Source organism: Atractosteus spatula (genome assembly GCF_055471065.1).
Source record: "Atractosteus spatula isolate fAtrSpa1 chromosome 10 unlocalized genomic scaffold, fAtrSpa1.hap1 SUPER_10_unloc_6, whole genome shotgun sequence".
Taxonomy (NCBI): Eukaryota; Metazoa; Chordata; class Actinopteri; order Semionotiformes; family Lepisosteidae; genus Atractosteus; species Atractosteus spatula.
Window position 1 is genome coordinate 119,989 of NW_028296626.1, and position 26,215 is coordinate 146,203.

At 48.0% G+C, this 26,215-nt stretch overlaps 2 non-coding genes and 4 pseudogenes across 2 annotated transcripts; 4 read left to right on the forward strand and 2 right to left on the reverse strand.

The window, feature by feature from the left end:
- Positions 1 to 851: 851 nt before the first annotated feature.
- On the reverse strand, positions 852 to 970 carry LOC148811871 (5S ribosomal RNA; annotated as a pseudogene).
- Positions 971 to 1,507: 537 nt separating this feature from the next.
- On the reverse strand, positions 1,508 to 1,626 carry LOC148811872 (5S ribosomal RNA; annotated as a pseudogene).
- Positions 1,627 to 13,552: 11,926 nt separating this feature from the next.
- On the forward strand, positions 13,553 to 13,624 carry trnae-uuc (transfer RNA glutamic acid (anticodon UUC)). Its single transcript has one exon. It is a non-coding gene; the product is annotated as a tRNA-Glu (tRNA).
- Positions 13,625 to 14,077: 453 nt separating this feature from the next.
- trnav-cac (transfer RNA valine (anticodon CAC)) lies at positions 14,078 to 14,150 on the forward strand. The gene has a single exon. It is a non-coding gene; the product is annotated as a tRNA-Val (tRNA).
- A 9,825-nt stretch (positions 14,151 to 23,975) lies between these two features.
- On the forward strand, positions 23,976 to 24,094 carry LOC148811875 (5S ribosomal RNA; annotated as a pseudogene).
- A 407-nt stretch (positions 24,095 to 24,501) lies between these two features.
- On the forward strand, positions 24,502 to 24,620 carry LOC148811876 (5S ribosomal RNA; annotated as a pseudogene).
- The last annotated feature ends 1,595 nt before the right edge of the window (positions 24,621 to 26,215 follow it).

A 26,215-nucleotide genomic window follows, 5' to 3' on the forward strand; every position in this document is an offset into this window, starting at 1 on the left:
GAGGAATCCGATGATTCACTACTCAAAGAAGCCATCTTCGCAGCAGTCAAAATCGGGGCCTGACAGCTCAGGTGTCACACTTCAAAACCGGCAAGTCGGCTAATTTAAGCATAAACTCCAAATTTGTAACCATGCCTACATAGCTCAAGACATTTTTCAAATGGTTGTGATGTTTTAGAACACCCCACCATATCCCCCCGCCCCAAAATCACACGTGTTTTATCGAGAGTGAAAAGTAATCACGTTGAATTAAAATATGTAAGCTTATTTCAATGACAAATTCTCAACAACTTTTCAAAAGTTTGAAATGATTTTCCACGTACCGTGAACGTAAAGTCTTTAAACCTTAAAAATATTAACATGCAACACAAGTCTCAAATGATGTGTGTTTCTCTAGAAAATAAATTACATTGAATCAAAAAATGTAAAACTTATTTTATCTTTTGAGAAGAGCGTTGTAGGGCAGGTCTTTATATTTTAGTGGATAGGTCATAAAAGTGTTTAAATAATTGAATAAGACACATTTAGCAGTGATAAATTATAAGCACGAGCAAAAATTGATATTTATAACGCTTATAGATTTTAACAATATAACAGACTTTACTAAAATGTTTACTTTTAAATTAAATATTACATCACAACATGTCCACACCCAGGCACCTGCCGTTAAAGGTTATGGGATGTAGAGATACAGTATATAAGGTTCATGATGAGAATAAAAAACGCTCATGCTAATACACAAGCACCTGTGTCTCACCAAAGCTGACAAATAAAAAGCCAAAAAGCCGCACTGCACGTGTGAAAAGGAGAATGAGCGAGTGAGCGAAGATAGGGTGCCTCCTGCAATTAAAGGCTTACAGCACCTGGTATTCCCAGGCGGTCTCCCATCCAAGTACTAACCAGGCCCATCCCTGTTTAGCTTCCCAGATCAGACAAGATCAGGCGTGCTCAAGGGGGTGTGGCCGTAAGCCAGCGCAAGGCTCGCTGGCACCCTTCTTATAGAGAGGACAGCTCCGTCACCTCTTTTACGACGCTGCTTTTTTTCCCTTGCGTTTTTCTCTTCTTCCCACGTTCTCTCTCTTCACTGCCTTCGTCCCTGCTCTATTTCACTTCAGCCTTTCACTCTTGCTTCCTTCCAATGAGGACGGAGCTGCGGGAGAAAGGGCGCTATAGAGGATCGCTGTGGAGAGCTGCTGCTTTGCTTTGACATCTGAGCTCTGTGGAAAACGATCTCAATACAATTCTGAAAAACGCGACTCCCCGAACGCCAGCCGAACAAGTCTCCACAGCCGAAGCGCTGTGTCTCTTTTCAGCTGGCGATAAACCTTTCCTCGATCCTTTGCGGACTTGTAAAACTGTTCATGATCAGAATAAAAAACGCTCACGCTAATACACAAGCACCCGTGTCTCGCCAAAGCTGACAAATAAACAGACGGAAAAGCCGCACTGCTCGTGTGAACAGGGGAATGAGTGAGCGAGCGGGGATAGGGCGCCTCCTGTGCTTAAAAGCTTACAGCACCTGGTATTTCCAGGCGGTCTCCCATCCAAGTACTAACCAGGCCCATCCCTGTTTAGCTTCCGAAATCAGACAAGATCAGGCGTGCTCAAGGGGGTGTGGCCGTAAGCCAGCGCAAGGCTCGCTGGCACCCTTCTTATAGAGAGGACAGCTCCGTCACCTCTTTTACGACGCTGCTTTTTTTCCCTTGCGTTTTTCTCTTCTTCCCACGTTCTCTCTCTTCACTGCCTTCGTCCCCGCTCTATTTCACTTCAGCCTTTCACTTGTAGCGGCAATGGTTGTTAATAAGACAGAATTAAGTGTTGCTGTGCTTTTTCTAATGAGGCCCCATCTCTCTGTTCATCTCTGTGGTGCAGCCACAGAGAAACTATTCATGCAGGCTCATTTAAAGATGTTTTCTTTTGATAAGGGACAGCTCCCAAATGGGGATGCACTTAGCTAAGCTTAGCTATCATGATCAATGGTCATCCATTGGCGCCTATCTGTCTGGGGTGTGCCAGATGGACATCTGGACTGCATTCCTAAGTGTCAGGAGTAAGTGACTCACATCTCAACTTGATCAACCAATCAGGGACTGGTAGGGCCGAGTAACCCACGTGGGACTCTGATGCCCATGGAACTTTCAGCCAATGAACGAGCTGAAGTTCCTCCAGGTAAAAACAGGCAACACAGAGGGCCTGAGAGACTATTTCCTGGACTTTTCTAAAGGGAATTCAAAGGAGAATTCCAGGGCAGGACGGCCCAGGACCAAAAGGCTCCCAAGGGCAGGACATTCTCGCAGCGCGCCTCCTGACCATCCTAAGACTCAGCCCGGACAACCACGGAACGGCCAGTGTGTCCGAGTGCCAGAACTTTCTTTTGTTCTAAGAGTCTAGAGCGGAGGTTGCCAGAGAGTAACCAGAGGATCCACCTGAGGTAAGCACCAGCAGCAAGCCTTGTGAACAGGTCGGAACTGTGGACAGCTGAATCACTATTCAGAACTAGCGCTTCATCAGGAATGAACCGGTCCTCTTCCTGACTTGCTGGGACCCACAGTCATCTTTTCTCCTGTGCACAAACTTTGCTAGTTAAAGCCAACACTAACTAGCCGGTCAGTGAGCATCTGCAGCACAGCACAGCCTGGCACGGAGCCAGAGAGCCCGCAGGAGATCTGAATCCCCAGAGATTGGATGAGTATTCAACTTCAATGCATTACAGCTTGAGAATTCAATTGTTATCCCATCCAGTTGATATCAATTTAATTCCTAAGAGTTATGTACTTGTTTTCAGTATCTAATGTAGAAGTTGTAACCAAGTTCACTTTATGAAACGATCTAAATGAATGATATACTGAACGTATGTCCTCTTGACATATGTAACTCTTTGTAACTGATTGTATATATACCTTTTGTATTCTGATAACCCTCTCGATAAGATCTGTTAGGTTTATATGCATATTTTATGTATTAATAAATGTATCCTCGTGTATTAGTACCCGTGGGTGTGTGCGTTGTTTGAGTTATATCGCATGGTTGGATTCTAAGGCCATCAAAAGAATCATTTTGTGATTTACGGCTACAATTAATAAATGTCCCCGTACATGCCCAAACCCTACAGAACTGGTGCCTTCAGAGAGCACACTACATTTATTGGCATCCCTGGACTCATTTCAGTCATACCTGGGCTATGGTAAGACTAAAATGAGTCAACCAAGCGGAATAATTCAATATAAAACGCCGCGGGTTTCATACGCGACAATACAGTGTGCTGAAAGCCGAAAGGAAAAAAGTTCCCCTTGCTCTTTAAGCAGTGCTTGATTGTTTTGTGATCTTTTGCGATCTACCGGGTTGATTGCATACTTGATCTTGTGGTTTTCTGTGGTAGAACTGTGATTTCGTACTTAAAAGTAATACTCTTTAAGTTTAACGATGGTTGCTAAAAGGTCTGAATTCGAGTCGCTATTAAGCACTCTCTCTAGCAGCGACAGGTCTGACCACGATCTCCGTCATATCTCCGTCAGCGGAGAAGCTAGGAGAATAAACCTCCATTCTCTGAGAGAGCTAGCGAAGGACATGGAGAGATTTGACCTGCAGTGTCAGAGAATAATATCGAGAGGTATATTCAAGACCTCAGGTATACCCTGCAGTACCTGCCAAACGCCACAGAACAGGAGAAAGTGTTTCTGGTCAGGAAAACTAGCAGCAGAGCTGTACATGAGTGGATGGCTAGGCAGATGAAGAACGTCTGTGATGACTTTGAAGAGCTGTGTCAAGCACTTATCCGAGAATACAGTGCGTTTATTGACCCGACTGCCGCGATAGCCGCCGCCCTTAACATTAAGCACGAGAGAGCATAGTCCCCTCGCGAATATTAGGAGAGACTTAGACGAACTTATTTTGCAGGGCAAATGATGAGGGTTGTGAAGAGAACACACATTTCAAGGGTTTATTCATTGCGAATCTCCACCCGTCAGTCAGAAAGATGATCTTAATGCATACAGATGCACAGACCATGAAAATGACCGATATTAAGAGATTAGTGCAGAAAGCCTGGGAGTATGATGTCCAAAGTCGCTTTGAGCAAAAAGGTGCTAAAGCGACTGTGTTCGCCGTCAGAGCCAGCAGGGTTAATTCCCCCCTGCTCGAAGGAGCACAGGCTCCTGAGCTGGCTAAGCCCCGTTCCAAAGCAGGCACACAGGACCGCACCCAGCGTCCTAAGTGCCATGAGAACACCGGGGAAGGGAAAGGGCTAGATAAAGCTGAACAAAAGGATTCAGTAGCCGCCCGCCTGGCCAGGCTTGAACAAGTTTTATTAGGACAGAGACAACCGCTCCCCAAGGCTGCCAGAAGCGTGAATGAGCTGATACTCTCCACTGGAGGAGGCGGAGACCCGCCCCCTCTCCCCCCCTCAGTCTATCTGATTGAGCGGAAGGGTTCCTGCCTGGATGAGGTCAGCCACTCGCAAGCGAGAGCTTACTCCACCCCTGAAGTCACAGAGCAGGCAGTAAAACAGAGAGGAAAAGCAGGAAGCTTTTACCTCAAGGCTGCCATGGGAGATGTCTTACACAGTGAGACATTGATTGACACTGAGGTTGAAAGGTGTTTGATGTCATACAGCAAGCTCAAACGGGTAGAAAAAGAAAAGGGCATGCGACTCAGAGATGAACCTTTGGTGGATCACCAGAAAGGCAAGGTGTGGAAACAGGTCAAGGCTCCTAAGCCTTTTGTACAGAAGGAAAGGGGGGCCAAGAGGCAGACTGTGCTCACACAGTGCCCACTGAACACAGAAGCCTTTGTGGAGATTCCTTCTGTTCCCTCTGGACAAGAAATAAAAATATTTTCTTGTTCCCCGGATATACAGGGAAGTCATGTCCCGGCTGAGGTCACAACAGCCTCCATGCCACAGGAGCGGTGCTCCAAGCAGCCGCCTGATCCACCAGGTAAAGCACACCCCTTTTACATCCCTAAAGAGGAGCAGATCTCCCCACCTGGCGATGAAAAGGAGCTTTCCCTGTGCACCCTGGCACCCAAGAGGGGTCAGGACCACCACCGTGCAGTGGTGGAAGGGATCCAGATGGCAGGAGAGCAGGTTGGTGATGTAGCCCTCACCCTTAGCCCTGAGAGGTCCTCTATTAGTGAGGATGTGCTTGAGCAGCTGTCACAGGGCCACCGCCAGGTGCCCCTGGTGCAACATTCACAGGTTAGAGAGGAGGTCCAGCTGGACGCTGAGACTACTGCGCTGTGGACACACCTGATCCCAGATGCCGATTCCCTCTGCTGTGACCCAGGGAACCTGCAGTCAGGTAACATTATTTCTCACAACTACCAGGTAGTGAGTGAGATTGACCTGATTGTTCCTGCCTCAACGGCAGTGTTTCCAACACACCCAGTCCCCCGGAAGGGACAGGGAATGAAAGCCGAGCCGGTTTTCTTACAGCCACCAGCTCAGTCTGTCAGTCTGAGTCTGACCAACAGTGGTTCAGCCAGATTGGAGCTGGATGGTCAAGCCACCCGCCTGCCAGTGCAGGACATCGCAAAGAGGGGTGTCAGAATCCCCGCCTGCACTGACATGGGCCTGGTGGGTGATAGTAAGTTCAAAGACAGTGAACTAGCTATCCCAGTGCTGGGGAAGCTTCCTGAACCCCTAGCTAGGGAAGGGGGGAGCGAGCAGGTGTCCTACACCCACACCCAGCGAACGATTGTAAACATGCCGATAGAGGGATTCCTCAATCAGGAAGTGTGCAGGGTTTACTTGAACAGTGAGAATGAGGTAACAATCCCAGATCACTCAGGTGCTCCAGATGACCACTCAGCCGAGGGTCAGGCATGCTCCACAGCTGCACTGCCCCCTGCAGGGTTCCTAGAGCACAGGCATGAACAATGAACAAATCGAAAAAGCAGATGCCCTGGAAATGGAGGAGCAGCATCAGCAGCTGCGTCAGATCCCCCCAGATTTCCAGGATGTTGGTGTCCAGGATGCCACACGGCATACTGAGAAAGACACCATGTACATGCTGCGCCAGCTTAGAAAGGTGACAGTCACTCAGAAGGAGATGACTGGGATTAGCCACCCTAAAAGACTTTTGGGAGGACTGATTGCTGCCACCACTGTTGTGTATTTGCTATTTCTGGTAGGTTTGTTTGCTACTGGCACTCTCACCCTGACTGCCCCAAGAAGGCAGGTGTCAGAGATGCCCGAGGGTAGTGACAGACGGTATTAACAGCAGCAAAAGTTGGAAAGCTTAGGGAAAACCCTACAGGCAACTGCCTATGCAACAGGGTTAAACCTTATTCCCCAACCAGTGGACATGATTGTTGGTGTTATACAGTGGGTTTATGCTTGTGTGCAACTGGCCAGAATGTTGACACAAGACCTGTTAAGGGAGATTAGTGCCACTGTAGCCAGTCTAGCCATGGCACAATTCCCAACCCACTTGATTCCACTCAGTAGAGGAGTATGTGACATTAACCTCCCCATCGCTCATAGCTCACCTAGAAGGCAATCCAAGATTGAATTCGGTTCCAAATCTTGAGATGGGTATAGCTACCAAAGCTATCCATTGGCTGTGTCTAAATGATTCACCAATGAAGGGTGTAAAGCTACTAATGGGCAGAGGGAGGTTAATGAACCCCATGAAGAGCAGGTGGGAAGTAAATGGCTGGTCAGCACACCACATTTAACTGTCACCATGACTTGTGACAGGCATGATACAGCTACCACAATGCAGCTAACTAACCAACAGTCTCCTGCAAGTTCCCAAGGAGGCCATAGTACAGCTTGGTAACTTAACACTGTACGGTCTGGAACCAGACAACATAAGACCAAACTTGAGGTCGCGGATGCCTTCAGGTGCCACACTATTGAATTGGATAGAAATCCAAGAAACAGTAAGCCCTGAAGAGGTACAGGTAGTTAGTTTGCTTTAATGGAACAAACCTCCAACCCACCCTGGCAGATACCCAACACAGGTGTCGTGGTTTACCGGGGGGCTGGGAACAGGAACTGTTGTTATTGTAACACTACTGCCAGGTAGCTGGATCATAACTGGATGTACTCTGAATGCTGTACTCTTACATCAAGATGTACTCCGGGTAGCATGAATGAGTCAAAGGTACCATGTCAAAAGAAAGGAAGTTACTTCTTCCCAAATTTCTGCCTACAGAGGTATCAGATATTGACAGTGAACTTCCTGATGTGTAATGCCTAGAATGAGACGATGTCTCCTACCGTGTTTATACATACTCCAGATGTTATTCATCCTGTTTGTTCCCAATGCTGGTTCCTGTATGAATTCTCGAGGAGTAATGTGGAGATTTAAGGTTAATGTCCTAATGACAAGGGACATCACTTAACTCTGTTTTGTTTTGAAGGCAACAATGCCTCAGGACCTCGTGACCTTCAAAAAGGGGGGATATGTAATGGCAATGCTTATTAATAAGACAGAATTAAGTGTTGCTGTGCTTTCCCAAATGATGCCCCATCTCCCTCTTCATCTCTGTGGTGCAGCCACAGAGAAACTATTCATGCAGGCTGATTTAAAGATGTTTTCTTTTGATAAGGGACAGCTCCCAAATGGGGATGCACTTAGCTAAGCCTGGCTATCATGATCAATGGTCATCCATTGGCGCCTATCTGTCTAGGGAGTGCCAGATGGACATCTGGACTGCATTCCTAGGTGTCAGGAGTAAGTGACTCATATCCCACCTTGATCAACCAATCAGGGACCGGTAGGGCCGAGTAACGCACGTGGGACTCTGATGCCCATGGAACTTTCTGCCAATGAACGAGCTGAAGTTCCTCCAGGTAAAAACAGGCAACACAGAGGGCCTGAGAGACTATTTCGGACAATTTTAAAGGGAATTCAAAGGAGAATTCCAGGGCAGGGCGGCCCAGGAACAGAAGGCTCCCAAAGGCAGGACATTCTCGCAGCGCGCCTCCTGACCATCCTGAGACTCAGCCCGGACAACCACGGAACGGCCAGTGTGTCCGAGTGCCAGAACTTTACTCTGTTCTAAGAGTCTAGAGCGGAGGTTGCCAGAGAGTAACCAGAGGATCCACCCGAGGTTAGCACCAGCAGCAAGCCTCGTGAACAGGTCGGAACTGTGGACAGGTGAATCACTATTCAGAACTATCTCTTCATCAGGAACGAACTGGTCCTCTTCCTGACCTGCTGGGACCCACAGTCATCTTTTCTCTTGTGCGCAAACTTTGCAAGTTAAAGCCAACACTAACTAGCCGGTTAGTGAGCATCAGCAGCGCACTGTCGCAAGCCGCACAGCACAGCCTGGCACGGAGCCAGAGAGCACGGATTGGACAGTTTAGAAGCCTGCAACTGTTTCTTTGAGCCCGCAGGAGATCTGAATCCCCAGAGATTGGATGAGTATTCAACTCAATGCATTACAGCTCGAGAATTCAATTGTTACCCCAACCAGTTGATATCAATTTTATTCCTAAGAGTTATGTACTTGTTTTCAGTATCTAATGTAGAAGTTGTAACCAAGTTCACTTTATGAAATGGTCTAAATGAATGATACACCGAACGTATGTTCTCTTGATATATGTAACTCTTGGTAACTGACTGAATATATACCTTTTGTATTCTGATAACCCTCTCGATAAGATCTGTTAGGTTTATATGCATATTCTATGTATTAATAAATGTATCCTCGTGTATTAGTACCTGAGTGTGTGCGTTGTTTAAATTATATCGCATGGTTGGATTCTAAAGCCATCAAAAGAATCAATTTTGTGATTTACAGCTACAATTAATAATTGTCCCAGTAAATGCCCAAACCCTACAGAACTGGTGCCTTCAGAGAGCACACTACACCTGATTGTTCCTTAGGCTGGGACAGCAGATCATAATCTGCTCTCTTATTATTGAGAGACTGGCTCACTCCTGTCTGTTCCTCAGGTTGGGACAGGAGATCACACACTGTATTATTATTATTGAGAGACGGGCTGACTGTCTGTTCCTCAGGCTGGGACAGTGGATCACACACTATATTATTATTACTGAGAGACAGGCTCACTTTCAATTCCCCAGACTGGGACAGGAGATCACACACTGTATTATTACTGAGAGACAGGCTCACTCTGTTCCTTATGCTGGGACAGGAGATCACACTCTGTATTATTATTATTGAGAGACAGGCTCACTGTCTGTTGCTCAGACTGGGACAGGAGATCACACGGTTTATTAATATTATTGTTGAGAGACATGCTCACTGTCTGTTCCTCTAGCTGGGACAGGAAATGACACACTGTATTATTAGTATTGAGAGACAGGCTCAGTGTTCCCCAGGCTGGGACTGGAGATCACACACTGTATTATTATTATTGAGATACAGACTCACTGTCTGTTCCTCTTGCTGGGACTGGAGATCACACACTGTTCTATTATTATTGAGAGACATGCTCACTGTTTGTTCCTCAGACTGGGACAGGAGATCACACACTGTATTATTATTATTGAGAGACAGGTTCACTGTCTGTTCCTCAGGCTGGGACAGGAGATCACACACTGTATTATTATTATTGAGAGACAGGCCCTCTGTTCCTCAGGCTGGGACAGGAGATCACACTGTATTATTATTATTGAGAGACAAGCTCACTGTTCCTCAGGTTGGTACAGAAGATCACACTGTATTATTATTATTGACAGATAAACTCACTGTTCCTCAGGCTGGGACAGTAGATCACACTGTATTATTATTATTGAGAGTCTGGCTCACTGTTCCCCAGTCTGGGACAGGAGGTCACACAAGGTATTGTTATTAGTGAGAGAAAGGCTCGATGTCTGTTCCTCAGGCTAGTACAGGAGATCACGCACTGTATTATTATTATTGAGATACAGGCTCACTGTCTGTTCCTCAGGCTGGGACAGTAGATCACACTGTATTATTATTATTGAGAGACAGGCTCACTGTCTGTTCCTCAGGCTGGGGCAGGATATCACACACTGTATTATTAGTATTGAGAGATAGCCTCTGTGTTCCTCAGGCTGGGACAGTAGATCACACTGTATTATTATTATTGAGAGTCTGGCTCACTGTTCCCCAGTCTGGGACAGGAGGTCACACACTGTATTATTATTATTGAGAGAAAGGCTCGCTGTCTGTTCCTCAGGCTAGTACAGGAGATCACGCACTGTATTATTATTATTGAGAGACAGGCTCACTGTTTGTTCCTCAGACTGGGACAGGACATTCCACACTGGATTATTATTATTGAGAGACAGGTTCACTGTCTGTTCCTCAGGCTGGGACAGGAGATCACACACTGTATTATTATTATTGAGAGACAGGTTCACTGTCTGTTCCTCAGGCTGGGACAGGAAATCACACACTGTATTATTATTATTGAGAGACAGGCTCACTGTCTGTTCCTCAGGCTGGGACAGGAGATCACACACTGTATTATTATTATTGAGAGACAGGTTCACTGTCTGTTCCTCAGGCTGGGACAGGAAATCACACACTGTATTATTATTATTGAGAGACAGGCCCTCTGTTCCTCAAGCTGGGACAGGAGATCACACTGTATTATTATTCTTGAGAGACAAGCTCACTGTTCCTCAGGCTTGGACAGGAGATGACACACTGTATTATTATTATTGAGAGACAGGCTTACTGTCTTTTCCTCAGGCTGGGACAGGAAGTCACACACTGAATTATTATTATTGAGAGACAAGCTCACTGTCTGTTCCTCAGGCTGGGACAGGAGATCACACACTGTATTATTATTATCGAGAGACCTGCTCTTTCCTGACTGTTCCTTAGGCTGTTACAGGAGATCATAATCTGCTTTATTATTATTGAGAGACTGGCTCACTCCTGTGTGTTCCTCAGGTTGGGACAGGAGATCACACACTGTATTATTATTATTGAGAGACGGGCTCACTGTCTGTTCCTCAGGCTGGGACAGGAGGTCACACACTGTATTATTATTATTGAGAGACAGGCTCACTGTCTGTTCCTCAGGCTGGGACAGGAAGTCACACACTGTATTATTATTATTGATAGACAGGCTCACTGTCTGTTCCTCAGGCTGGGACAGGAGATCACACAGTTTATTCATATTATTGTTGAGAGACATGCTCACTGTCTGTTCCTCAGGCTGGGACAGGAGATCACACACTGTATTATTATTATTGAGAGACAGGCTCACTGTCTGTTCCTCAGGCTGGGACAGGAAGTCACACAGTTTATTCATATTATTGTTGAGAGACATGCTCACTGTCTGTTCCTCAGGCTGGGACAGGAGGTCACACACTGTATTATGATTATTATTGAGAGACAGGTTCGCTGTCTGTTCCTGAGGCTGGGACAGGAGATCACACACTGTATTATTATTATTGAGAGACAGGCTCACAGTTCCTCAGGCTGGGACAGGAGATCACACTGTATTATTATTATTGAGACAAGCTCACTGTTCCTCAGGCTGGGACAGGAGATCACACTGTATTATTATTATTGACAGATAAACTCACTGTTCCTCAGCCTGGGACAGTAGATCACACTGTATTATTATTATTGAGAGTCTGGCTCACTTTCCCCCAAGCTGGGACAGGAGGTCACAAACTGTATTATTATTATTGAGAGACATGGTCACTGTCTGTTCCATTGGCTGGGGCAGGGAATCACACACTGTATTATTAGTATTGAGAGATAGGCTCAGTGTTCCCCAGGCTGGGACAGGAGATCCCCCACTTGATTATTATTATTGAGAGACAGGCTCGCTGTCTGCTCCTCAGGCTGGGACAGGAGATCACACACTGTTGTAGTGTGCTCTCACGAGGCACCAGTTCTGTAGGGGGTTGTGCATTTACTGGGACAATTATTAGTTGTGGCAGTAAATCACAAAATTGATTCTTTTATTGGTCTTAGAATCCAACCATGCGATATAACTCAAACAACGCATACACAGGTACTAATACACGAGGATACATTTATTAATATATAGAATATGCATGTAAACCAAACAGATCTTATCGTAAGGGTTATCAGAATACAAAAGATATAAATTCATTCAGTTACAAAGAGTTACACATATCAAGAGGACATACGTTCGGTATATCATTCATTTAGACCGTTTCGTAATTGAACTTGTTTACAACTTCTACATTAGATACTCAAAACAAGGACATAACCCTAAGGAAATAAATTGATATCAACTGGTTGGGATAACAATTGATTTCTCAAGCAGTAATGCAGTGAAGTTGAATACTCACTGACGGTGGGCTTGTTTTCCCACCGTTTCCGTAGTGGTTATCACGTTTGCTTCATACGTGAAAGATACCTGGTTTGAAACCGGGTGGAAACAGGCCAGTTTCGTTTGTTGGCACGCACTCTTTGGGGATTCACCTAGCGCTGTGAACACTCTCCCGCTCCTCTTGGTGCGCTCCTGCCACAACACAGGAAGGCTGGAGCAGGTGGCTGGGGGCGATGCGCAAAGCCGAAATAACTCCGTTGGGTGAGCGTTCGACTGAAGATCTAAAGGTCCCTGGTTTGATCATGGGTTTCGGTATTTTGTTTCATCGCGCCCTTTGTTCCTCTCTCCAGTGCCCCCTGCCTAAAGTGACGCTTCCCTTTCTCAGCCCGAAACGCAAGCGAGACACCAGCAGCGGTCCCTGCAGGTTTCCGTAGTGTAGCGGCTATCACGTTCGCCTAACACGCGAAAGGTCCCCGGTTCGAGACTGGGCGGAAACAGCCTCTTTTTGCACGCTCCTGTACTTCACAGAGGTCTTGAGCGACCGGTCATTTGTTCCCAATGTATTTCCGGTGCCTTCATGCACTCTTGTACCAAACGCACGTTCCTTCTGTACGCGGAGCCGATCATTTGCAATTGGGCTGTGCCGACAGACCAGGACGAGCTCTGTCGGCTCAAAAGCAGCGCAGGACCTGCAACAACAACAGAAAGATTAGCATCCAGCGGGGGCCTCTTAGTGAGCCCAAGATCTCATCAAGAATCGGCTCCAGCAACAGGGCTGGGCGCATTGTTCCATTCTCCGACCACTCTCGGTGTAAACAAGTCCCTCCTGGTCTCTGCTTGAAATGCACTTTCCTGCGTTTGCTTTGGTGTAACTGGCTTCCCCTGCATGGGCGAATGTGAAGAAGATCCTTAGTAAGTCATTGAAGAAAACCGAGAAGAGGTCAGAGTGGCCTCTGTCGTTCATCAACGATCCAGTCAGGCAGTACTCCTCTGTAAAGCGCCGTTCCTTCACATCGATTGGCTTTTTTTTGCCTTCATTCGCGCAAGTAGAAAAAGCAGACGCCCCTATTCTGCCGTGACCCGGATTCGAACCGGGGTTGTTGCGGCCACAACGCAAAGTACTGACCACTATATGATCACGGCGAGTTACCGATACCCACGTGGCAGGGCGGAAAAGGCTGTGCTCTCTTCGTGTGACCTAATTCGGAAAAGTCCTGACGTTGCATTTCAACTGAGCCCCAGTATACATCGACCCTTCGACACTCTGAGTGACAACTCTCTTGCGCGTTTTCTCATATTTATGTAGTTTGCTTGCATGATGCCCGGAACAGCAGGGGTGTGTGCTCCCATATGGTCTAGCGGTTAGGATTCCTGGTTTTCACCCAGGCGGCCCGGGTTCGACTCCCGGTATGGGAACCTGTCAGTTTTGCCTCCTGCTTTCCAAAAGATCAGCACCGTGTACGAAGGAGCCGCATTAAAACCACTCGAACGTGCAAAACACGCGAGAAGAGGGGGCGCTTGTTTCCAACCGAAGACTTCTCGCGTGTGAGACGAGCTGATCATCCCTGCAGGAGGTGGGAGGGTTACTCTGGTAGACAGGGCTGACCTTCGGCAATAGGATTTATACTCTCCAAGATGATATTTGCACTTTCTGGAGAGGCGATTTTCTCCACTTCAGTAGCCCGATTTCGTCGATTGCGTGGAGAGGGCTGTAGAATGTGGCGCCGCCTTTCCTGCTCCGTCCATGACAGGCGTGCTGGTCTCTGGAGAGAGAGCACGGTCCATCAGCGCACTCCAATAAAGGCACTGGAAGCAGCTGAATCGCATTGGCGAAGCTCAGCGCTGGGCCGCTGGGCAGGGATTGCCACCGTTTCCGTAGTGTAGTGGTTATCACGTTCGCCTCACACGCGAAAGGTCCCCGGTTCGAAACCGGGCGGAAACAGACCGGCTTCCTTTGTCAGCACGCACAAAAGGGGATTGGGGATTCGCCTAGCGCAGTGATCGAACAGACCCACTCACCTCTTAGTGTGGCGGGATCTGCACAGTGCATGTCGCAGCGCATCCTGCTTTCACTTCAATGCGCGTCCTGATGTACCCCAGTCTCCCGCGTGACAGGTGGGGATAATCACCACTATACTAACGAGGAAGACATCGCTCTCTCCGACCCCCGGCATCGTGTCCCGACCCACCGTGCTGGAAGCCGACGCCTGCTGTGATTCCTTTACGGAGCAGAAATGACAACCGAAGAGCCGAGAGATCATTTCAGCATTTCGCGTCTGAACAGAAAACACAAACGACCAACTCGGAATGATTTGCCTTTGACGCTTATCAAAGCGTTCTTTGTGCATCGAACAGACCCACTCACCTCTTAGTGTGGCGGGATCTGCACAGTGCATGTCGCAGCGCTTCCTGCTTTCACTTCAATGTGCTTCCTGATGTCGAGTCGTGTGCCGTGCGGAGGCTCTGAAAGCGAGAGCAATGAAAAGGTGCACGGCGCTGTGAAAGAAAACAGAGAAGTGAAAGGCAGTCCTTTCTCTAAGGACGTAAAAGAAAAGCTTTCTACTCCCCGTCAGGGAATCGAACCCTGGTCTCCCGCGTGACAGGCGGGGATACTTGCCACTATACTAACAAGGATGACACCACACTCGCCGATCCTCGGCATCGTGTCCCGACCCAGCGTGCTGGAAGGCGACGCGTGCTGTGATTCCTTTACGGAACAGAAATGACAACCGAGGAGCCGAGAGATCATGTCAGCATTTCGCGTCTGAACGGAAAACACAAACGACCAACTCGGAATGACTTGCTTTTGACGCTTTTCAAAGCGTTCTTTGTGCACGACGACTGCGCCGCCTAGCAGATACAGATGGGTTGTACAACTCTGAACTAGCAAATGGAAGAGGGCTAAGCCCCCTCTCTTTTAGCCCAGGTTCGATCTGTCTCCCAGAATCACCAGGGCGCACGCACACACACCCGTGCCGTTGAAGTGCTCTGCTTCATTTCTAAGGGCAACTCAACATTCACTCCTACCCCGAGAACAGAAAAGACAGCGTCCGCAGCAACAACAGCTCAGGTCTCTGCACAGGAGCTAAGCTGCCCCCATCTCCTCTGCTCTGCGGCTCCTGCGGAGTGGAGTCCTGCCTGGAGCCGTGTTTGCAGGCGGCGGCTCCCCGCGCTCTGTCTGTGCGTCCAAGAGCTCCTGGGAGGAAGAGAGAGCCCTCCCACTCGGGGGCTTTTCCACGGTCTGTGTGAGGAGGGGCGGGTGTGTCCAGTAGCTTATCGAGCGGAAGCCTGGGGCGGCGGAGAGCTGTGATCGTGCAGACCTTGAGGTGTCACCTCTTTGTCTGCTTTCCCGCCCCCCCTCCGCCCAAGCTCTGCTCCAGAGTAGCCCGGCAACCCCTCACACCTGCATGTGTCACAACCTAAGGTGTGGTCATGAGACACCCATGGGGTGCTGTTCTGTTCTTGCTAATTGTTTCCTGCCCGTCGCAGGCAGGAGTCCATGCGAGGAAGATGCGCTGGACAGAGCTCAGAGGGCGCAGCTGGGTGGCTTTCCTTCTGAGTGACGTTCCTGCAACACTCTCCCGCTCCTCTTGGTGCGCTCATGCCGCAACACAGGAAGGCTGGAGCAGGTGGCTGTGGGCTTTGTGCACTGTCGAAATAGCTCAGTTGGGAGAGCGTTAGACTGAAGATCTAAAGGTCCCTGGTTCGATCCCGGGTTTTGGCATTTTGTTTCATCGCGCCCTTTGTTCCTCTCTCCAGCGCCCCCTGCCTAAAGTGACGCTTCCCTTTCTCAGCGCGAAACGCAAGCGAGACACCAGCAGTGGTCCCTGCAGGTTTCCGTAGTGTAGCGGCTATCACGTTCGCCTAACACGCGAAAGGTCCCCGGTTCTTGTTGCACGCTCCTGTACTTCACAGAGGTCTTGAGCGACCGGTCATTTGTTCCCAATGTATTTCCGGTGCCTTTATGCACTCTTGTACCAAACGCACGTTCCTTCTGTACGCGGAGCCGATCATTTGCAATTGGGCTGTGCCGACAGACCAGAACGAGCTCTGTCGGCTCAAAAGCAGCGCAGGACCTGCAAGAACAACAGAAAGATTAGCATCCAGTGAGCCCAAGATCTCATCAAGAATCGGCTCCAGCAACAGGGCTGGGCGCATTGTTCCATTCTCCGACCACTCTCGGTGTAAACAAGTCCCTCCTGGTCTCTGCTTGAAAGGCACTTTCCTGCGTTTGCTTTGGTGTAACTGGCTTCCCCTGCATGGGCGAATGTGAAGAAGATCCTTAGTAAGTCATTGAAGAAAACCGAGAAGAGGTCGGAGTGGCCTCTGTCGTTCATCAACGATCCAGTCAGGCAGTACCCCTCTGTAAAGCGCCGTTCGTTCACATCGATTGGCTTTTTTTTGCCTTCATTTGCGCAAGTAGTAAAAGCAGACGCCCCTATTCTGCCGTGACCCGGATTCGAACCAGGGTTGTTGCGGCCACAACGCAAAGTACTGACCACTATACGATCACGGCGAGTTACCGATACACACATGGTAGGGCGGAAAAGGCTGTGCTCTCTTCGTGTGACCTAATTCGGAAAAGTCCTGACATTGCATTTCAACTGAGCCCCAGTATACATCGACCCTTCGACACTCTGAGTGACAACTCTCTTGCGTGTTTTCTCATATTTATGTAGTTTGCTTGCATGATGCCCGGAATAGCGGGGTTGTGTGCTCCCATATGGTCTAGCGGTTAGGATTCCTGGTTTTCACCCAGGCGGCCCGGGTTTGACTCCCGGTATGGGAACGTGTCAGTTTTGCCTCCTGCTTTCCAAAAGATCAGCACCGTGTACGAAGGAGCCGCATTAAAACCACTCGAACGTGCAAAACGCGCGAGAAGAGGGGGCGCTTGTTTCCAACCAAAACTTCTCGCGTGTGAGACGAGCTGATCATCGCTGCAGGAGGTGGGAGGGTTACTCTGGTAGACAGGGCTGACCTTTGGCAATAGGACTTATACTCTCCAAGATGATATTTGCACTTTCTGGAGAGGCGATTTTCTCCACTTTAGTTGCCCGATATCGTCGATTGCGTGGAGAGGGCTGTAGAATGTGGCGCCGCTTTTCCTGCTCCGTCCATGACAGGCGTGCTGGTCTCTGGAGAGAGAGCACGGTCCATCAGCGCACTCCAAAAAAGGCACTGGAAGCAGCTGAATCGCATTGGCGAAGCTCAGCACTGGGCCGCTGGGGAGGGTTTGCTACCGTTTCCGTAGTGTAGTGGTTATCACGTTTGTCTCACACGCGAAAAGTCCCTGGTTCGAAACCGGGCGGAAACAGACCGGCTTCTTTTGTCACCTCGCACAAAAGGGGATTGGGGATTCGCCTAGCGCTGTGATCGCACAGACCCACTCACCTCTTAGTGTGGCGGGATCTGCACAGTGCATGTCGCAGCGCATCCTGCTTTCACTCCAATGCGCGTCCTGATGTACCCCAGTCTCCCGCGTGACAGGTGGGGATAATCACCACTATACTAACGAGGAAGACATAACTCTCTCCGACCCCCGGCATCGTGTCCCGACCCACCGTGCTGGAAGCCGACGCGTGCTGTGATTTCTTTACGGAGCAGAAATGACAACCGAGGAGCCGAGAGATCATTTCAGCATTTCGCGTCTGAACAGAAAACACAAACAACCAACTCGGAATGACTTGCCTTTGACGCTTATCAAAGCGTTCTTTGTGAATCGAACAGAACCACTCACCTCTTAGTGTGGCGGGATCTGCACAGTGCACGTCGCAGCGCTTCCTGCTTTCATTTCAATGTGCTTCCTGATGTCGAGTCGTGTGCCGTGCGGAGGCTCTGAAAGCGAGAGCAATGAAAAGGTGCACGACGCTGTGAAAGAAAACAGAGAAGTGAAAGGCAGTCCTTTCTCTAAGGAGGTAAAAGAAAAGCTTTCTACTCCCCGTCGGGGAATCGAACCCTGGTCTCCCGCGTGACAGGCGGGGATACTTGCCACTATACTAACGTAGAATTTGGGCATGTAAGGGGACAATTATTAATTGTAGCCGTAAATCACGAAATTGATTCTTTTAATGGCCTTAGAATCCAACCATGCGATATAACTCAAACAACACACACACACACACACACAGGTACTAATACACGAGGATACATTTATTAAAACATAAAATATGCATGTAAACCTAACAGATCTTATCGTGACGGTTTTCAGAATACAAAAGATATATATTCATTCAGTTTCAAAGAGTTACATATATCAAGAGGACATAAGTTCAGTATATCATTCATTTAAACCGTTTCGTAATTGAACTTGGTTACAACTTCTACATTAGATACTCAAAACAAGTACATAACTCTTAGGAGTTAAATTGATATCAGCTGGTTGGGATAACAATTGAATTCTTGAGCTGTAATGCTTTGAAGTTGAATACTCATCCAATCTCTGGGGATTCAGATCTCCTGCAGGCTCTCTGGCTCCGTGCCAGGCTGTGCTGTGCTGCTTGCGACGGTGCGCTGCTGATGCTCACTGACCAGCTAGTTAGTGTTGGCTTTAACTAGCAAAGTTTGTGCACAGGAGAAGAGATGACTGTGGGTCCCAGCAAGTCATGAAGCGCTAGTCCTGAATAGTGATTCAGCTTTCCACAGTTCCGACCTGTTCACGAGGCTTGCTGCTGATGCTAACCTCGGGTGGATCCTTTGGTTACTCTCTGTCAACCTCCGCTCTCGATTCCTAGAACAGAGGAAATTTCTGGCACTTGGACACACTGGCCGTTCCGTGGTTGTCCAGGCTCAGGATGGTCAGGTACCCTTGGTACCCTTCATTGGTGAATCATTTAGAAACAGCCAATGGATAGCTTTGGTAGCCATACCCATCTCAAGATTTGGAACCAAATTCAATCTTGGATTGCTTTCTGGGTGAGCTATGAGCGATGGGGTGGTTAATGTCACATACTCTTCTACTGAGAAGAGTGGAATCAAGTGGGTTGGGATTTGTGCCATGGCTAGACTGGCTACAGTGGCACTGAACTCCCTTAACAGATCTTGTGTCAACATTCTGGCCTGTTGCACACAAGCATAAATTCACTGTATAACACCGGCAATCATGTCCACTGGTTGGGGGATAAGGTTTAACCCTGTTGCATAGGAAATTGCCTGTAGGGTTTTCCCTAGGCTTTCCAACTTTTGCTGCTGTTGATACAGTCTGTCACTACCCTCCGGCATCTCTGACACCTGCCTTCTTGGGGCAGTCAGGGTAAGAGTGCCAGAAGCAAACAAACCTACTATAGCAAATGCACAACAGTGGCGGCAGCAATCAGTCCTCCCAAAAGTCTTTTAGGGTGGCTGATCCCAGTCATCTCCTTCTGAGTGACTGTTGCCTTTCTAAGCTGGCGCAGCGTGTACATGGTGTCTTTCTCAGTATGCCATGTGGCATCTTGGGCACCAACATCCTGGAAATCTGGGGAGATCTGATGCAGCTGCTGATGCTGCTCCTCCATTTCCAGGGCATCTGATTTTTCGATTTGTTCATGTCTGTGCTCTAGGAACCCTGCAGGGGGTGGTGCAGCGGTGGAGCATGCCTGACCCCCGGTTGAGTGGTCATCTGGAGCACCTGAGTTATCTGGAATTGTTACCCCATTCTCACTGTTCAGGTCCACCCTGCACACTTCCTGATTGAGGAATCCCTCTATCGGCATGTTTACAGTCGTTTGCTGGGGGCCGGTGTAGGACACCTGCTTGCTCCCCCCTTCCCTCGCTAGGGGTTCAGGGAGCTGCCCCAGCACTGGGATAGCCAGTTCACAGTCTTCGAACTCGCTATCACCCACCAGGCCCATGTCAGTGCAGGCGGGGATTCTGACACCCCACTTTTCTGTGTTCTGCACTGGCAGGCGGGTGGCTTGACCATCCAGCTCCAGTCTGGCTGAACCACTGTTGGTCAGCCTCAGACTGACAGACTGAGCTGGTGGCTGTAGGAAAACTGGCTTGGCTTTCATTCCTTGTCCCTTCTTGGGGACTGGGTGTGTTGGAAACCCTGCCGTTGAGGCAGGAAAATCAGGTCGGTCTCACTCACTACCTGGTAGTTGTGAGAAATAATGTTACCTGACTGCAGGTTCCCTGGGTCACAGCAGAGGGAATCGGCATCTGGGATCAGGTGTGTCCACAGCGCAGTAGTCTCAGCGTCCAGCTGGACCTCCTGTCTAACCTGTGAATGTTGCACCAGGGGCACCTGGTGGTGGCCCTGTGACAGCTGCTCAAGCAGATCCTCACTGATAGAGGACCTCTCAGGGCTAAGGGTGAGGGCTACATCACCAACCTGCTCTCCTGCCATCTGGATCCCTTTCACCACTGCAGGGTGGTGGTCCTGACCCCTCTTGGGTGCCAGGGTGCACAGGTAAAGCTCCTTTTCATCGCCAGGTGGGGAGATCTGCTCCTCTTTAGGGATGTAAAAGGGGTGTGCTTTACCTGGTGGATCAGGCGGCTGCCTGGAGCACCGCTCCTGTGGCATGGAGGCTGTTGTGACCTCAGCCGGGACATGACTTCCCTATATTTCCGGGAACAAGAAAATATTTTTATTTCTTGTCCAGAGGGAACAGAAGGAATCTCCACATAGGCTTCTGTGTTCGGTGGGCACTGTGTGAGCACATTCTGCCTCTTGGCCCCCCTTTCCCTCTGTACAGAAGGCTTAGGAGCCTTGACCTGTTTCCACACCTTGCCTTTCTGGTGATCCACCAAAGGTTCATCTCTGAGTCGCATGCCCTTTTCTTTTTCTACCCGTTTGAGCTTGCTGTATGACATCAAACACCTTTCAACCTCAGTGTCAATCAATGTCTCACTGTGTAAGACATCTCCCATGGCAGCCTTGAGGTAAAAGCTTCCTGCTTTTCCTCTCTGTTTTACTGCCTGCTCTGTGACTTCAGGGGTGGAGTCAGCACTCGCTTGCGAGTAGCTGACCTCATCCAGGCAGGAACCCTTCCACTCAATCAGATAGACTGAGGGAGGGAGAGGGGGCGGGTCTCCGCCTCCTCCAGTGGAGAGTATCAGCTCATTCACGCTTCCGGCAGCCTTGGGGAGCGGTTGTCTCTGTCCTAATAAAACTTGTTCAAGCCTGGCCAGGCGGGCGGCTACTGAATCCTTTTGTTCAGCTTTATCTAGCCCTTTCCCTTCCCCGGTGTTCTCATGGCACTTAGGACGCTGGGTGCGGTCCTGTGTGCCTGCTTTGGAACGGGGCTTAGCCAGCTCAGGAGCCTGTGCTCCTTCGAGCAGGGGGGAATTAACCCTGCTGGCTCTGACGGCGAACACAGTCGCATAAACAGCTTTTCGCTCAGAGCGACTTTGGACATCATACTCCCAGGCTTTCTGCACGAATCTCTTAATATCAGTCATTTTCATGGTCTGTGCATCTGTATGCATTAAGATCATCTTTCTGACTGACGGGTGGAGATTCGCAATGAATAAACCCTTGAAATGTGTGTTCTCTTCGCAACCCTCATCATTTCACCCTGCAAAATAAGTTCGTCTAAGTCTCTCGTAATATTCGCGAGGGGACTCTGCTCTCTCGTGCTTAATGTTAAGGGCGGCGGCTATCGCGGCAGTCGGGTCAATAAACGCACTGTATTCTCGGATAAGTGCTTGACACAGCTCTTCAAAGTCATCACAGACTTTCTTCATCTGCCTAGCCATCCACTCATGTACAGCTCTGCTGCTAGTTTTCCTGACCAGAAACACTTTCTCCTGTTCTGTGGCGTTTGGCAGGTACTGCAGGGTATACCTGAGGTCTTGAATATAACTCTCGATATTATTCTCTGACACTGCAGGGTCAAATCTCTCCATCTCCTTCACTAGCTCTCTCAGAGGATGGAGGTTTATTCTCCTAGCTTCTCCGCTGACGGAGATATGACGGAGATCGTGGTCAGACCTGTCGCTGCTAGAGAGAGTGCTTAATAGCGACTCGAATTCAGACCTTTTAGCAACCATCGTGAAAATTAAAGAGTATTACTTTTAAGTACGAAATCACAGTTATACCACAGAAAACCACAAGATCAAGTATGCAATCAACCCGGTAGATCGCAAAAGATCACAAAACAATCAAGCACTGCTTAAAGACCAAGGGGAACTTTTTTCCTTTCGGCTTTCAGCACACTGTATTGTCGCGTATGAAACCCGCGGCGTTTTATATTGAATTATTCCGCTTGGTTGACTCATTTCAGTCTTACCATTGCCCAGGTATGACTGAAATGAGTCCAGGGACGCCAATAAATGTAGTGTGCTCTCTGAAGGCACCAGTTCTGTAGGGTTTGGGCATTTACGGGGACATTTATTAATTGTAGCCGTAAATCACAAAATGATTCTTTTGATGGCCTTAGAATCCAACCATGCGATATAACTCAAACAACGCACACACACACGGGTACTAATACACGAGGATACATTTATTAATACATAAAATATGCATATAAACCTAACAGATCTTATTGAGAGGGTTATCAGAATACAAAAGGTATATATACAATCAGTTACAAAGAGTTACATATATCAAGAGGACATACGTTCAGTATATCATTCATTTAGACCGTTTCATAAAGTGAACTTGGTTACAACTTCTACATTAGAAACTAAAAAACAAGTACATAACTCTTAGGAATAAAATTGATATCAACTGGTTGGGATAACAATTGAATTCTCAAGCTGTAATGCATTGAAGTTGAATACTCATCCAATCTCTGGGGATTCAGATCTCCTGCGGGCTCTTTGGCTCCGTGCCAGGCTGTGCTGTGCTGCAGATGCTCACTGACCGGCTAGTTAGTGTTGGCTTTAACTAGCAAAGTTTGTGCACAGGAGAAAAGATGACTGTGGGTCCCAGCAAGTCAGGAAGAGGACCGGTTCATTCCTGATGAAGCGCTAGTTCTGAATAGTGATTCAGCTGTCCACAGTTCCGACCTGTTCACGAGGCTTGCTGCTGGTGCTTACCTCAGGGGGATCCTCTGGTTACTCTGTGGCAACCTCCGCTCTAGACTCTTAGAACAAAGGAAAGTTCTGGCACTCGGACACACTGGCCGTTCCGTGGTTGTCCGGGCTGAGTCTTAGGATGGTCAGGAGGCGCGCTGCGAGAATGTCCTGCCCTTGGGAGCCTATTGCTCCTGGGCCGTCCTGCCCTGGAATTCTCCTTTGAATTCCCTTTAGAAAAGTCCAGGAAATAGTCTCTCAGGCCCTCTGTGTTGCCTGTTTTTACCTGGAGGAACTTCAGCTCGTTCATTGGCTGAAAGTTCCATGGGCATCAGAGTCCCACGTGGGTTACTCGGCCCTACCAGTCCCTGATTGGTTGATCAAGGTGAGATGTGAGTCACTTACTCCTGACACTTAGGAATGCAGTCCAGATGTCCATCTGGCACACCCCAGACAGATAGGCGCCAATGGATGACCACTGATCATGATAGCTAAGCTTAGCTAAGTGCATCCCCATTTGGGAGCTGTCCCTTATCAAAAGAAAACATCTTTAAATCAGCCTGCATGAATAGTTTCTCTGTGGCTGCACCACAGAGATGAACAGAGAGATGGGGCCTCATTTGAAAAAGCACAGCAACACTTAATTCTGTCTTATTAACAACCATTGCCGCGACAAGTGAAAGGCTGAAGTGAAATAGAGCGGGGACGAAGGCAGTGAAGAGAGAGAACATGGGAAGAAGAGAAAAACGCAAGGGAAAAAAAGCAGCGTCGTAAAAGAGGTGACGGAGCTGTCCTCTCTAATAGAAGGGTGCCAGTGAGCCCTGCTGTCCCTTATGGCCACACCCCCTTGAGCACGCCTGATCTCGTCTGATTGTGGAAGATAAGCAGGAAGGGGCCTGGTTAGTACTTGGATGGGAGACCGCCTGGGAATACCAGGTGTTGTAAGCTTCTAAGCGCAGGAGGCGCTCGCTCACTCATTCCCCTGTTCACACGTGCGGTGCAGCTTTTCCGTCTGTTTATTTGTCACAGCGCTTCGGCTGTGGAGACTTTTTCGGCTGGCGTTCGGGGAGTCGCGTTTTTCAGAATTGTATTGAGATCGTTTTCCACAGAGCTCAGATGTCAAAGCACAGCAGCAGCTCTCCACAGCGATCCTCTATAGCGCCCTTTCTCCCGCAGCTCCGTCCTCATTGGAAGGAAGCAAGAGTGAAAGGCTGAAGTGAAATAGAGCGGGACGAAGGCAGTGAAGAGAGAGAACGTGGGAAGAAGAGAAAAACGCAAGGGAAAAAAAGCAGCGTCGTAAAAGAGGTGACGGAGCTGTCCTCTCTATAAGAAGGGTGCCAGCGAGCCTTGCTCTTGCTTACAGCCACACCCCCTTGAGCACGCCTGATCTTGTCTGATCTCGGAAGCTAAACAGGGATGGGCCTGGTTAGTACTTGGATGGGAGACCGCCTGGGAATACCAGGTGCTGTAAGCCTTTAATTGCAGGAGGCACCCTATCTTTGTTCACTCGCTCATTCTCATGTTAACACGTGCAGTGTGGCTTTTTGGCTTTTTATTTGTCAGCTTTGGTGAGACACAGGTGCTTGTGTATTAGCATGAGCGTTTTTTATTCTCATCATGAACCTTATATACTGTATCTCTACATCCCATAACCTTTAACGGCAGGTGCCTGGGTGTGGACATGTTCTGATGTAATATTTAATTTTTAATTTATTTAATAAGTAAACATTTTAGTAAAGTCTGTTATATTGTTAAAATCTATAAGCGTTATAAATATCAATTTTTGCTCGTGCTTATAATTTATCGCTGCTAAATGTGTCTTATTCAATTATTTTAACACTTTTATGACCTATCCACTAAAATATAAAAACCTGCCCTACAACGCTCTTCTCAAAAGATAAAATAAGTTTTACATTTTTTGATTCAATGTAATTTCTTTTCTAGAGAAACACATCATTTGAGGCTTGGGTTGCATGTTAATATTTTTAAGGTTTAAAGACTTTACGTTCACGGTACGTGGAAAATCATTTCAAACTTTTGAAAAGTTGTTGAGAATTTGTCATTGAAATAAGCTTACATATTTTAATTCAAAGTGATTACTTTTCACTCTCGATAAAACACGTGTGATTTTGGGGCGGGGGGATATGGTGGGGCGTTCTAAAACATCACAACCATTTGAAAAATGTCTTGAGCTGTGTAGGCATGGTTACAAATTTGGAGTTTATGCTTAAATTAGCCGACTTGCCGGTTTTGAAGTGTGACACCTGAGCTGTCAGGCCCCGATATTGACTGCTGCAAAGATGGTTTCTTTGAGTAGTGAATCATCGGATTCCTCTGCTATGCAAACTGAAGAAGTAGGTTGCTAAAATATTTTTTCTGATAGTGGAATTGTCGTTTCAATCTGCGTTTAGCGTATTTCGTTTTCAACACTTTGTCTTCTTTTTAGCAAAAGCTGACCCAGCACTCAGTGGTGTGTGACAGTGGCTGTCATGTGAACTCTGACGGTGATTCAGGTGTTGGGGGTCCGTCAACGACTGATGAAGAGTTGCTACAAATGGTAAATATTAAACCACAGCAAGTTCGAAGCAAACGAAAAACTCTAACACAAAAGAGGCATTACAATTGTAAATATTTTAGGTAAAAAGCATGCCTATTTATTTTGTTAAGCCTTCCTTTTCTTTTTTCCTTTAATAGAATAACGAAGAGGTCGACGCATCAATCTTCAAACTACCATCAAGCTTGAATGTTTCGTGTCTGTTCATGTGTGTTCGCCAAAATGTGATTAATGATGATGTTCAACCTAGTTTAGCTATCGATGGCTCTAATGAGCCCGATGCTATGGATCAGATTGTAAAGTCGGTGGTATGTTGCACCTTCAACCATTGTTTAAAGGGGGTTGTGGTTGATGAATGCGCGGCCCGTTTGATTAATCATCCAGGTCAACGGGGTCACACATGCCTGGTTGTCGGGTGCGCGGATGGGTACTGTGGTGTCTCCGGGGGAAAGTTTATGTAAATGAAAGTAGTACTCACACCACACTTTTCTTTCCTGAGTTTCGTGGCTTTTCTT